The sequence below is a fragment of the Heteronotia binoei genome, chromosome 6, assembly GCF_032191835.1.
Source record: "Heteronotia binoei isolate CCM8104 ecotype False Entrance Well chromosome 6, APGP_CSIRO_Hbin_v1, whole genome shotgun sequence".
Classification (NCBI taxonomy): Eukaryota; Metazoa; Chordata; class Lepidosauria; order Squamata; family Gekkonidae; genus Heteronotia; species Heteronotia binoei.
Window position 1 is genome coordinate 57,997,007 of NC_083228.1, and position 14,775 is coordinate 58,011,781.

A 14,775-nucleotide genomic window follows, 5' to 3' on the forward strand; every position below is an offset into this window, starting at 1 on the left:
AACACTGATTTGGCTGTATACGGAATCGGCTGTAGCCGATTCCCATTGCTGCCTATTATGCGGCAGCCTATTATGCGGCTCGCCGTATGCTTCCGAACAGCTATTCGGAAGTATACGGCTGTCAAAGCTGTCAAAGCAAAAGGTGGGAAAGTGGCTTCTGCAGCCTCAAAGGAGCTGCTTGCCTAGTACTTTCCCGCCTTTAGTGGCCTCTTCCCGCCTCTCCCATAGCCTCTCTGGGATCAGGGAGGGGGGGGAGGGGGAAGAGGAGCCCCAGCAGCCAATCCAAAGCATGCATTTGCAAAATGCATTGCAGATGCATGCTTTGCAGGGCTTTTGTGTAGCTGATGGCCCAGCCATCAGCTACATTGTTGTTATTTTGATCTTTTGCTTACTTGGGTATCCAAGTAAGCACTGTTGTCTGGCCAATCAGAGAGCAGTGCTATTTTTTGAAATTGCTCTCTGTAGGGCCAGAGAACCTTTTTAAGGAGTCTTCCTGCTGGACTCCTCCATTGCTGTGTTGGTGTGTGGCTTGGTGTGTGTGAGAGAGATTGTGCTGCTGCTGGTGGCTGGCCCTTGGCTTCAGCTGCTGCTGCCTGCTGCTCTCTCACTCAGCCTTACTTCCCTGGACTCAGAGAAGACAAGGTAAGACAGTTTTGGGGTTCTTGTTTTAGTTTTTGTTGGTAAAAGGACTAGAGTCCCTTTACTTGTCCAGATTTGGGTGGGTGAGTACTGGGTGGGTAGGGTAGCCTATTTGGGGTTGGGGTTAGGTTCTGCTGGGGGTGGGGGCCTGGGGTGGGTTTTTTTTGCTAATTTGCCCATATCTTAATTTAGTGAGAGGACTTTTAAAAGTGCAGTGTCCTTTTACTTCTCCTGATTTGAGTGGCTTGGATTTCTTGGGGTTAGGGTGAAGAGTTTTTTTTTTTGGGGGGGAAGTTCCTGTATTGTTAAAAGTTTTTTTACTGTTTCAGTGTTTGATTTGTTGCTGCTGTGTTGTGTTGCTGCTGTGTTACTTTTCTCTTCAGGTTATTGGGTGGTGGGGGGGTGTTGTTGACTGATTTGGCCTGAGCTTTCTTGTTGGTGAAAAGGCCACTTTTTAAAAACTTGGCCTTTTGTGATTCTGCTGGTTTTGTTTTGGTTTTTTTAAATTACCTCTGGTTGGTGTGGGGGTTGGCGAGGGTGTGTGTGGGCTGGGTCACTTCCTTGTTTTTATAGAGTACATTGTGTGTTCTGTGGCAGGGAAGCTGGCACCTGGGTGAGAGACCCAGAACCAGCAGGTTTGTTGTGGTTGGCCAGCTCTTCCCGTGTTGTTTGGGGCAGGGCTGGAGAGCTGGCAACTGTAGATTGTGTGTTCTGTGGCAGGGAAGCTGGCACCTGGGTGAGAGACTCAGAACCAGCAGGTTTGTTATGGTTGGCCAGCTCTCCCCGTGTTGTTTGGGGCAGGGCTGGAGAGCTGGCATCTGTAGATTGTGTGTTCTGTGGCAGGGAAGTTGGCACCTGGGTGAGAGACCCAGAACCAGCAGGTTTGTTGTGGTTGGCCAGCTCTCCCCGTGTTGTTTGGGGCAGGGCTGGAGAGCTGGCATCTGGGTTTGCTGCAGCCAGGTCTGCAGAGCAGACCTTGAGCAGATTGTGTTTTGCGTGGCAGTGACGTTGGCAACTGGGTTTATATTGCTTCCAGGCCTGCAGGGTTCATAGAGTAGATAGAGGGATGTAGTGCATTTGGGTCCTATAGAGATTCTCTGATGTGGTTAGGTTTGGCTTTGGGTGCCCCAGGAATTGGACCCCCTGGCCCAATTTTTTTTGGCCTTGTGGGTTTTGTGTGGGACAGTGCCCTGAAGCTGCACAGCAGTTTGGGGGGCTCTCCTCAAAACCCCCTGCTCCCCAGAGCCACTTTTCCCATGACAATTACAGTGAGGAAGTGGCTAATTGGGCTTTCCCCATCATTGTTAGCAATGGGCCTTTTGGGGAGCCCAAAGACAGGGACCCCATGGCCCAATCTTTTTGGGACTTGGGGGGGTTGGAGGGGAGAGTCCCCTGCAGATCCCCTGAAAATTTGGGGGCTCTCCCTCAAACCCCCTGCTCCCCAGTAGCCTCTAATTATGCCCTATGTTGCCATTGATTTCAATGGCCCATAGGGTATAATGATGGAATAGGGGCACCCTCTTTGGGTGCCCCTGGAATGGGATCCCCTGGCCCAATCTTTTTGGGACTTCAGGGGGTTGGAGGGGAGAGTCCCCTGCAGGTCCCCTGCAAATTTGGGGGCTCTATCTCAAACCACCTCCCCTCCATGCGGCTTCAAATATACCCTATTTGCCATTGCTTTCAATGGCCCATAGGGTATAATAGGGCCGTATATTCGGTAATAGCCGTGCATCTACCGTATATGTGGCTATTCCGAATGTGGTATTCAGGAGTATATGGGGATTCCGAATTCCCCCCCCCCCCCGTATACTTCTGAATCCGTGTCAATCCGAATTTTTTTTTTGCACATCCCTACTGTTGATCAGTAGCAACCAGCTAGTCCTGGGTGAGTGATGCAAGTTGTGTGGTAGCAAGTCATCTGGTAGTTGCTGCTCAACCTGATCTGGCCCTGATGAATCCTCCCTCAGAGGCCAAAACACCCCTGAAAAGGGGCCCTCCCTCTGCCCCTTATTGAACAAAAGCAAGACTTGAATGTTGGCTGTTGTGGTTAGAAGCTCCCATCTTGTTGTGGTTAGCAATCTAGCAACTCCTAACCTGGCCACTGCAGAAGGCATTTGTTTCTTAAAGGCAGGGCTTTTTTTGAGCAGGAATGCACAGAACACAGTTCTGGCTGGCTTGGTGTCAAGGGGTGTGGCCTAATATGCAAATACATTCCTGCTGGTCTTTTTCTACTAAAAAGCCCTGTGTGAAACAATGGTGACATCAGGGGGTGTGGCCTTATATACAAATGAGTTCCTGCTGGGCCTTTTCTACAAAAAAAGCCCTGCTTAAAGGTATGGGTGCTGAGTCTTTTATTTAGGATTTTTTTTTAGGTTTCAGATATTTCTGCAAACTAGGGGCTTTTTTAGGTTTGTAGAAATGCCTGTCTTGTCTGTTCATGGCTCCAGTCTTTGGATTTAAGTATATTTGGCTATGCTGAGAATTAGATTTACTGACAAGTACGGCCCTTGTGAGCCTGTTTGGGTGGTGGAATTCCATATCCACTATCCATCCCTGAGCCTGGTGAGGCTCCCACCACCTACCACTGACCCTGACTGCTGGCATCCTCCTCTGACAGCTGCTGGAGTCCACCACTGCCATGTCCAGGACCACAGTGGTCCTATTAGCATCTATCATTGGCATGTCCAGGTCCAGAGTGTCTGCTAGCATCTACCTTGCCTATGCACTGAGTGTCTGCCTGTGCTGTAACTTGGCTTGCAGCAATGGCTGGCTTCCACTGCTGCTGAGCCAAAAGCTGTTGACAGCAGCCATTGCATCTGCTGTGGTCACTGGGCCTGAAGTGGCTGCTGGTATCTGCCACTGCTACCAAGGTGGAGCGGCTTCCTAAGTAGTATGAGGGGGTGGAATTTCAACCGCCCTATATATATTATTTTTTATTTAAGATTTGTAGGAAGATCTGTTTAGTGTCAGTGTCACCTTGATCCACGGATTTAGGTATCAGCAGATGGGTGCCAAACTTTACAATTAGTATATAAAGAAGGAGAAATAAGTGTCCCTCCACAAATCCTTAGGGAGATCATGTATTTGGGTTTAAGTAGACCTAGGTTCAAGGCTGCACGCAACCTTATATTTGTAACGTGCTTGGGCAAAATGCTATGTCTCCTCCTAACCTACCCCACAAAGTTGTGTGAAAGTGAGACAAGCACATGAAGATTTTTCTATACATCGGTAATGGGAAACCCATGTAGAAGAGGACAATGTCTAGAGATGATGTAGTCACCAATCAATATATAACTTCTCTGGCTCCTGTTTTTAACCTTTACTCTGTAGAAAATACAAAGCTTGTTTCCTGCCTTGGTTTCTTCTCATTTTCTCCAGGCTTGTGCGTGGGGCATCTGTCTGGACACTCCCCTGCCAATCCAAAGAGACAATCTTCAAAACGGCAGAGCTAAGCACATTCTATCTACTCATCCCTTTAAAGGGCCTTTTTCATTCCTTTACCAAGCTGTGCTGTAATACTACTCACTACTGCTGTTTTTACTTCTTTGCCTTATCAGTGACTTAAAACATACACACACACACAAATTTGTTGTGGTCATTCATGTATGTATTGCAAATAACCCAATGACACAAATTAATTCCCCCCCACTATGTTGTGAGTTCTTGATGTGATTACATCTCACAGTCACACAAAACATTGATCAAGAAACGGGCCTCTTAATCCTCCTTTCAGTTTTAATGAAACACTGTAAAAATTCCTTTCACCAGTGGATGTCAAGTATCAGTTGTACAGTCATTAACATGCTTTTGTGACAGGTTTACCATTATGTTCTGTGCACAGTTATTCAGCAACTAATTTAAGCTGTCTGTCAAGATGGAAATAATTACAAAAGGAGCATTCTTGCCCTCCATGGCATTACAATAGTAGACCTGTGTATCCACAAACACGGATATTTTTGAACCTTCCACATTAGGGCATATTTACCCTTCACAACTAAGAGATATAAAAGCAAATTACAAGCTATTATAAGTTTCTTTAACAAACAGGATACTTTAGCATGGTACATTTATACTAAATCTCATAGTTATGTACATATATGTAAATCCAGTACAAATCAATGGACCTTGATAATAAGTTGTACTTGAAAGCACAAATATGGATTGTATTTTTGTACTTTTAGGTAAGTTCCTGATGTCTTTTGAAACTGCAGTGATGTCAGACTAGAATTGGTATTGCACTGGACAGGGAGTGGGGGGGGGTGGGTTAAGTTTTTGTATCTAACACGTTTCCTCTTTCCTGCTGTCTGTAAAGTTGAAACTAAAACTTTCAATAGATGCTTTGTTAACTTGAGCTTGAAATCAGTTTATCTTCACGTCTTTTTCTAATCCAATCAAATGTGACTCCTTTCTATGAGCTTTGAACCTCCTGGAGGCTTAAAGCCAAGACCAGATGAATCCTGCTTTCTGAAATCTGAGATGGAGAGGCCAAACCTTTCATGGAACTTGGTTTATTTTTAGCTCTTTTGTAAGCTAAACTCTTGAAAATATAACAACTCCCAACTGGTTTGTGGGATTAAATAGAAGGGAAAATGGAGTTCAAGGGAGCACACGCAGCTATCTGTATCAATATCTGTGCAAGAGGACAATGCATCTTTTGAAACCAGAGGCACGTGCTGCCTTGTAATTATATATAAAAGATATAATATCAAAGTAAATACATCAGTACAATTCAATAGTTTAAGTAACTGTAATGAACAAACTTTTACAGCAAATATTATATTTTACCCCATCCTTCTTTGACTGAGTTCAGAATCACATACATTTATACCTAATCTGTCTACTTATAATACATACTTCAGGTGGTTAAAAGCATTTCCACCCCCCACCCTGACCCTTTCCTCTGTATGCTCACAGTGACTATGTGAGGTAGTTTAGACTGGGAGATGGTAACTGTCCCAAGGTCATTCAGTAAATCTCCTGGCAGAGCAGGAATATGAAAGTGTCCTAAGTCAGTCACACTGTCCATCACTGCACTAGAACTCCTGTTTAGCCTCATATATTTTCTGAACCATAACCTTCTTAGTCTTGTTCCACTCATTACATTGTGGCATATACAAAGGAAAGGTGCACTGGGGGGCAGCTTAGTTGCTAAGGCAGTGAGACAAGTTGTTCCCAGTTCAAGTGTTGCCTCAGCCATGAACTCACTAGGTGGGCTCAGAGAAGCCATTAGGGTCTCCTTGCATGGAGTTGTGGGAGGACGGTAGACTGATGTATGTTACAGAGCAGGGATTATTGATAGAATTTGTGTGTAGTGTTTTGAAGGCTCAAAAATTGCTGAGTATTATTATTTTGGGAAATCAGGATGATCACAGAGTTTTATGTCCACCTTACTGCAGTGTCACATTGATGCCTCATGTGGGTGAAATAGCTGTTCACTCATGTTTGTGAATGAGCAACCATTCACATTTTCTGCAAGAGAAGATATTATAGATTCTGGTTGATATAACTGTTTTCCTGTGACAATAAGTAATATCCTGGAAAAACTTTATTTTTTAAAAGTTTTTCCTCAAAGCTTTTGCCCTTTTCAGTAGGGAAAATAAAACAAACAATATAAGTCATGTACATGACAGAAAGGAAGAAATACACTGCCTCTTCTTTATTATGCAGTATTCATGTTGGCATCTGCTCTGTGGCAAAAGGAAACACTTGGGGCCAATCCACTAGAACTTAGTGTGACTAAGTCCCACTGAAAGCAGTGGAACGACATGTATTCATGACCTAGCGAGCCACTTTGGTGCAGTGGTTAAGTGCATGGACCCTTATCGAACAACTGTGTTTGATTCCCTATTCCTCCACATGTACCTGCTGATGTGACCTTGAGTCAGTCACAAGTTCTCACAGAGCTGTTCTGTTCAAGAGCAGTTCTGGGGGAACTCTCTCAGCTCCACTTACCTCACAGGCAATGCTCCGTCTAAGCTGTAGAGTCTTGTGAGTAAAATTCTATTTTGTGAGCACTTGGCATTGAAGTTGTGAGCTACTGCCTAAATTAGCCTGTTCTGGGGCCATTCTTCCTGACCTACAACAAAAATGTGTGAGCCAGGGGCTAAGCTGTGAGCTAGCTCATACTAACTCAGCTTAGAGGGAACACTGCTACCAGGGTGTCTGCTCTGGGGAGAGGATGGGTAGGAGATTGTAAGATGGATCTTCTTTCTGAGCAGATGGATCTTCTTTCATTATAAAAATTTCTGGAAATGAAAAATGGGACATTTTAAGGCCCCCTTGAAAGCAAAGAAGGCTTGCTCCTACAACTCAGTGTGCGAATATCAATGTACATTGGCTCAGGAACTTAGTAAGTGGTGATAAATAAGTGAATAAGGGAGTGGCACTGACTAGGTGCTCTTCCAGTTTTCATGCCTCATCCTTCATCCATATGGTGCCTGACCAAACTTTGGGCTTGTACTGTTGAGGAAGATTTTGGTGGGAATCCCATGGTAAAGTTTTACTATTGGAAGGGGGAAGTGATTTTTGTTAGTTCTCTCTCCTGTTGCAGACATCCAGTTTGCTTATCATGATGTTCTTAAGGGTTCCTCAGAAACAACATTTTGGGGAGTATTTTAAGCTACAGTTGGAGGTATGGGAGTCCTGTACCATTGACAGAAATATCTTACATCAGTAGACAATAAGAAGAAGAGTTGGATTTATACGTTACTTTTCACCTGGTGTCTCAGAGTACTTACAATCTCCTTCCCATCCTCTCCCCACAACAGACACCCTGTGAGGTAGGTGGGGCTGAGAGAGCTGCCCTTCAGAGAATAGCTCTGAGAGAACTGTGACTGACTTAAGGTCACCCAGCTGGCTGCATGTGGAGGAGTGGAGAACCAAATTTGGTTCTTCATATTAGAATCTGCCACTCTTAACCACTACACCAAACTGGCTTTTGAGAGAGAGTTACTATGGGATCTAAATCTGGGAGTTTTGTGCTTCAAATTTAATTCCAAGGAGGAACACAAAGACCTAATTTGGATTGAGATGGCAGTGTGTGGGGAGAGGAAGTTTAAGTTTCACTCATGCTGTTTTCCTGACCTGAAATGGTTCTGGAAGCCATTATGTGCCATTTAGGGCATTTGCAATCCATGAATACACATCAGGTTGGGAAAATGACGTGTGTGTGTGTGTGTGTGTGTGTGTGAGAGAGAGAGAGAGAGAGAGAGAGGGGAAAGAGAAGAGACTAAGATCGATTTTGCACTATGCTTGTTCCGGGGTGAAGAGCCCTTTTGCTACCGGGGCTTCTCTCTGTTTTTGCACAAGTTGCCCTGGAGCTGCGAGTTGGCATGCTGCTATTCCACAGCAAGCGGAAACTGCTTGTCAGAGGATCTCGCTTGCTGTTGAATAGTGGCGTGCCAACTCACAGCTCCAGGGCAACTTGTGTGAAAACAGAGAGAAGCCCTGGTAGCAAAAGGGTTCTCCATCCCGGAACAAGCATATATCTCTCACTCTCTGCATGTTGCCCTCAGGTAAATTGTCATAAGATGACTGGGCCCTCAGATGGCTGGGAATTATTGTGATCATTGATCTCCCAGTGAGCATATGGTCAACAGGAATTGGAGGGGGACACAGTGTGGACCCATAAAAATGTATGGTGTAATTCAGTTTAATACTGTGGTTTTCCAGCTGATGAAGCAGGATCATAGAATTGCACTGCACATCATTTATAGACTGTGTTACAGTGAATCCCATAGATATAATGGGAAAGATGTTTAAGAAACCTGGAAAGATGTTTAAGAACACTTGGTAACTTATTAATGATCACTGTAATATCCATAACTGTAAATGACTGACCAATTAATCACAGCATAGATTTAAAAATTGTTTTTGTCCCATGAAATGAACAGAATATTCATTAAGTCTGAAGAGAGAGGTGTGATTATTTATAATCATTTAGCTTGCTAGAGCACATTCTTTTTACCTAACCCCCCACCCCAAGAACTCTACCATGCAGAGCAAATTATTTGTTTAACATAATTCTCCAAAATGTGGCTTAGTATTGATTTAAAAAATCCATATGTAATTGTTTGAGCTGTCTAAAGGTTCGAGTTTTCTCAGTAGGCTTGGAAGAAAATATCCTGTCCCTTTCAGCCAAAAGGAAAGGTGGTGTATAAATAATTTAATAATAACTATTAACAATAAGCTTATTTGTGGAAATGGGCACCTGAAACTTTTCATGGCATGGAGGTAATAACATCTCATTAATAGCATTTTTTCTCCAGGTCCGTTGACAACCTCACTAAAGTATGGTAGCATTCACATGACTCTTCAGGGAATTTAGATCATGCAACAGAGAATAAGCTTTAGTCCATAAAAGAAAATGTAAAAACATTGTCCTTATGGCTAAATGTACTTGTCCTGCAGATTCCTTAGTAAAACTGGCATTGATCTTAAGTGGATATCGCACATGCAGAAATTCTTAGCAACCTCAGGTCAATTCTAGATGTTATGTTGGGAAAACCCTGTGGAATGGTGAGGATGCCACTGTTTGTATACAGTGGAGGTAGGGATTGCATGTCCTTTCCTCTGGTAGTCTCTCCCTTGGTAGGACTTCAGAAGTAATCCCTAATGGGATGCAACAACTGGAGAGAAGTTGGGGGGGGGCTGGGGGGGAATCAAAGGCAGGTCGCAGCTCAGGGTTTAGTTTCCCCCTCCTCATAGTATTGTCCCCATATCTGTTTTATACAAAGTAGTCATGAGTAAAGCTGGGGTGCAGTGCCATAATATTTAGTTTGTACCACAGTAAGAACCATTTCTGCTTCCTGGCCAGCTGGGAAGCAACTGGGTCACTGAAACAAAATGTTCACCCTTCAAAACACCTGACTGGCTGAAGATTGCTTATAACTAGTCCAAATGGCCTTTTGAATCAAAAGGGAGGTAAGAGGTAAATAATGAATGTTTTGGAGGAGACAAACTGCAATAAATAACCTCTCTCCTCTTAATGTTCAGGGATCAATGGGACTATTTCTAGTACAGCCCTCCAAGTAACTCTTTTATTTTAATCTGTTCTAACAAAGAGAAATGTAGGTTCAGCTCTGTGGGCAGGTAAATCTCATCAGAAAGGTCACAGTAGATAAAATAAGATCCTTATATAATTTGTAACACAAGAAGGCTAGATACAAGCAATTGTGACTGTCCAGATTTTCAATAAACAAGAGTCAAACTATAACAAATCTAATAAAATAAATGATATGAATGTAGAATAACAAACAATCATACTGTTATTGCTGAGATCCCTCACATAAGAAGAGGATGCTGCATTATTAATGGCAAATGAAATTCCCATTAAATGGATGGGAAATGTTTGATACCTATAGCAGAACTCATTCTCCTTCCCCCAGCTTTTCAGACCTGTAAATACTAGATGCAGAGGATGAAAATTGATTGACTGGCTGCTGATGCCACAATAGTCATTAATGCTGTATTGTGGGGCATTTTCTTTACTACTGTTACTAGTGAGATGTTGCAGGCTGGGGACTGTGTTTCATGTGAAAGATCACATGTCTGCTCCTGTCTATTTTTGGCATTTTCTTCCCTGTCTTGTGTGGTGAAATAAAGATTGGCAGGCAGGTATAACTAGGATCCCTCTCATGGATTGCTGCCTTGTCATGGCGAGAGGGCTTGCGCGGTTCAATGAGGCTGTGGGCTATGCCATGCAGGGCCACCCAAGATGGACAAGCCACAGCTGAAAACCCAGACTAAATGTGATCCACTGTAGAAGGAAATGGCAAACCACTCCAGTATCCTTGCCAAGAAAACCCCACGAACAGAAACAAAAGGCTAAAAGATATGGCGCTGGAAGATGAGCCCCTCAGGTCAGAAGTTGCCCAATATGCTACTGGGAAAGAGCGTTCAAGTAACCACAGAAAGAGTGAAGCAGTTGTGCCAAAGCCGAAAGGACGCTCAGCTGTGGATGTGTCTGATGGTGAAAGAACAGTCTGATGCTGCAAAGAACAATACTGCATCGGAATATGGAAAGTAAACTCTATGAATCAAGGTCAGCTAGATGTGGTCAAACGAGATGGCAAGACTGAACATTGACATCTTGGGAATCAGTGAACTAAAATGGACGGGAATGGGTGAATTTAATGCAGAAGATCACTACAGCTATTTTTGTGGCCAAGAGTCCCGTAGAAGAAATGGTGTGGCCTTTATAGTTAACAAGAGAGTGAGGAAAGCAGTAATGGGATACAGTCTCAAAAATGACAGAATGATCTCAATCCGTATCCAAGGCAAACCATTCAGTATCACAGTAATACAAGCCTATGCCCCAACCACTGATGCAGAAGAGGCTGAAGTGGACCAGTTCTATGAAGATCTACAACACCTTCTAGAATTAACACCAAAAAAAGATCTCATCATAGGGGACTGGAATGCCAAAGTAGGAAGTCAAAAGGTGACTGGAGCAACTGACAAGTTTGGCCTTGGAGAACAAAATGAAGCCGGGCAAAGGCTAATAGAGGTTTGTCAAGAGAACAAGCTGGTCATAGCGAACACCCTCTTCCAACAACCTAAGAGGCAGCTCTACATGTGGACATTACCTGATGGACAACACAGAAATCAGATTGATTATATACTCTGCAGTCAAAGATGGAGAAGCTCCTTACAGTCAGCAAAAACAAGACCTGGAGCTGACTGCAGCTCAGATCATGAGCTACTCATGCCAAAATTCAGGCTCAAACTGAAGAAAACTGGGGAAGCCATTAGGCCATTCAGATTTGACCTTGATCACATCCCTTATGAATATACAGTGGAGGTGAAGAATAGGTTTAAGGAACTAGAGTTGATAGTCAGAGTGCCTGAAGATCTATGGATGGAGGTTCGTGACATTGTACAGAAGACAGCAATCAGCACCATCCCAAAGAAAAAGAAAGGCAAGAAAACAAAGTGGCTGTCTGATGAGGCTTTACAAATAGCTGAGGAAAGAAGGAAAGTGAAAGGCAAAGGTGAAAAGGAAAGATTCATCCAACTGAATGCAGATTTCCAGAGAACAGCAAGGAGAAGGAGGCCTTCCTGAAGGAACAATACAAAGCAATAGAGGAAAATAATAGAATGGGAAGGACAAGAGATCTCTTCAAGAAAATTGGAGAAATCAAGGGAATGTTTCATGCAAAGGGCCATGATAAAGGACAAAAATGGTAGGGACCTAACAGAAGCAGAATTGATCAGGAAGAGGTGGCAAGAATACACAGAAGAATTATACAAGAAGGATCTCGATGTCCTGGACAACCATGACAGTGAAATCGATGACCTTGAGCCAGACATGCTGGAGTGTGAAGTTGAATGGGCTTTAGAAAGCATTACTAACAACAAAGCGAGCGGAGATGACGGTATCCCAGTTGAGCTACTCAATGTCCTAAGGGATGCTGCTGCTAAAGTTATGCACACATTATGTCAACAAATTTGGAAAACACAACAGTGGCCACAGGATCGGAAAAGATCAGTTTATATTCCAATCCCAAAGAAGGGTAATGCCAAGGAATGTTCAAACTATCACACCATTGCACTCATTCACATGCCAGCAAGTCATGTTAAAGATCCTACAAGCTAGACTTCAGCAGTATGTAGATCGGGAACTACCAGAAGTTCAAGCTGGGTTTTGGAGAGGTAGAGGAACTAGAGATCAAATTGCCAACATTTGATGGATTATGGAGAAAGCACGGGAGTATCAGAAAAAATGTCTATTTCTGCTTCATTGACTATGCTAAAGCCTTTGATTGTGTGGATCACAACAAACTGTGGCAAATCCTTAAAGAGATGGGAGTACCAGACCACCTCACATGTCTCCCGAGAAACCTGTATAAGGGTCAAGAAGCAACTGTCAGAACGGGATATGGAACAACCAATTGGTTTAGAATAGGAAAAGAAGTCCGACAAGGATATATATTGTCACCCTGCTTATTTAATTTATATGCAGAGTACATCATGCGGAATGCTGGCCTGGATGAAAAACAAGACGGAATTAAGATTGCCGGGAAAAACATCAAACATCTCAGATATGCAGATGACACTACTCTAATGGCAGAAAGTGAGAAGGACCTAAAGAACCTCTTGTTGAGGGTGAAAGAGGAGAGCACAAAAGTAGGCTTGAAACTCAACATCAAAAAAACTAAGATCATGGCATCTAGCCCCATCACACTTTGGCAAATAGAAGGGGAAGACATGGAAGTAGTGACAGGCTTCACATTTCTGGGATCCAAGATCACTGCAGATTGTGACTGTAGCCATGAAATTAAAAGACGTTTGTTCCTTGGGAGGACAGCTATGGTGAACCTGGGCAGTATAATAAAAAGTAGAGACATCACCCTGCCAACAAAAGTCCGTATAGTCAAAGTGATGGTATTCCCAGTAGTAATGTATGGCTGTGAGAGCTGGACCATAAGAAAGGCTGAACGCAGAAGAATAGATGCTTTTGAGATGTGGTGTTGGAGAAGACTCTTGAGAGTCCCTTGGAATGCAAGAAGATCAAATCAGTCAGTCCTAAGGGAAATCAACCCAGACTGTTCCCTGGAAGGTCAGATGCTGAAGCTGAAGTTCAAATACTTTGGCCACCAAATGAGAAGGGAGCACAACCTGGAGAAGATCCTGATGCTAGGAAAGACAAAAGGCAAAAGAAGAAGGGAACGGCAAAAAATGAGATGGCTGGACAGTGTTACTGATGTAAGAAACACGAATTTGAGCAGACTTCGGAGGATGGTGGAAGACAGGAAGGCCTGGCGTGACTTTGTCCATGGGGTCGCAAAAAGTCAGACTCGACTGTGCGACTAACAACAACAACAACAACAAATAACTAGGACATCCAAAATGCATCCAAACCACACTGGCCTCAGGGTCACGCTTATGTATTCTATTTATTTATCAGATGGCAGTTACACACAGGAAGCATATGACATGAAATATGTAACCAAGTAGATAAATTTCCCTATTATTAAACATAGGGGTCATTTTGTAGAAAAAGTGGTGCCAAAGGCTCATTAGCACAACTCATGAGCATAACTCATTTGCATATGTCACACACCCCTGGCATCATTGGAAGGTGTACTAAATTATATCAGCTCAGCATCCACCTTAAAATGCTTCTTGAATTATAATTGTCAATAACACCTTACTCCCATCATACTTTTAAAATTACTTTCTCTTATGTGGCCACAGTGGCATGATGGTTTTCATCTGTCTTGCTTTATATGTTTTGATTATTTTCTCCATTTTTTGTGGGGGGAAATATTGGAAAATTTGTCACATCTTAAGAGTTCAGCAAAATTCTTACAGGGGTTTTGAACAATTAAGCTCAGAAGAAAGTATTTGGAAGGGGGGAGGTAAGAAAGGAAGCACAATAAAATTTAGAGGTTCTGGAGCTCTGCTCCTGTGAGCTCCTGCCCAAAATGAGGACTGATTAAACACAATTTAAACAATGTCTATGGGTCACAGTAATATATGATTTCAGGTTGAGTGTGAATTTTATTATTATTGGTCAATTAGTCTTTTATTATCATATGTAGACATAAAACTATTCAGTTACTTACTTATTAGGAAAATCCATAAAAGCTAAATTCTACCACCTGCTACAAACAATATATTGGTATTTGGTGTAGTAGTGGATAAGTGTGTGGACTCTCATCTGGGAGATCCGGGTTTGATTCCCTACTCCTCCACTTGCAGCTGCTGGATTGGCCTTGGATCAGTCATAGCTCTCGCAGAGTTGTCATTGAAAGGGCAGCTTCTGTGAGAGCTCCCTCAGCCCCACCTACCTCACAGGGTGTCTGTTGTGGGGGAGGAAGGTAAAGGAGATTGTGAGCCACCCTGTGACTCTGAAATTCAGAGTGGAGGGTGGGATACAAATCCAATATCATCGTCTTCTTTATTCTGCATGCTTTCTCAGAAAAAGGACCTTTCATATCTCCAATAAAAAGCATTTAAAAAAAACATTCTTTTTATTTATTTATTTATTTCATTTATATCCCGCCCTCCCCCACCACGGCAGGCTCAGGGCGGCTAACAACATTCTACAATCATACAATAACAAGTAAAAAGGTAAACAAGTAAAAAGGAGAGCAGGGCTTTCTTTGAGCAGGAACATGCAGGAATGTCGTT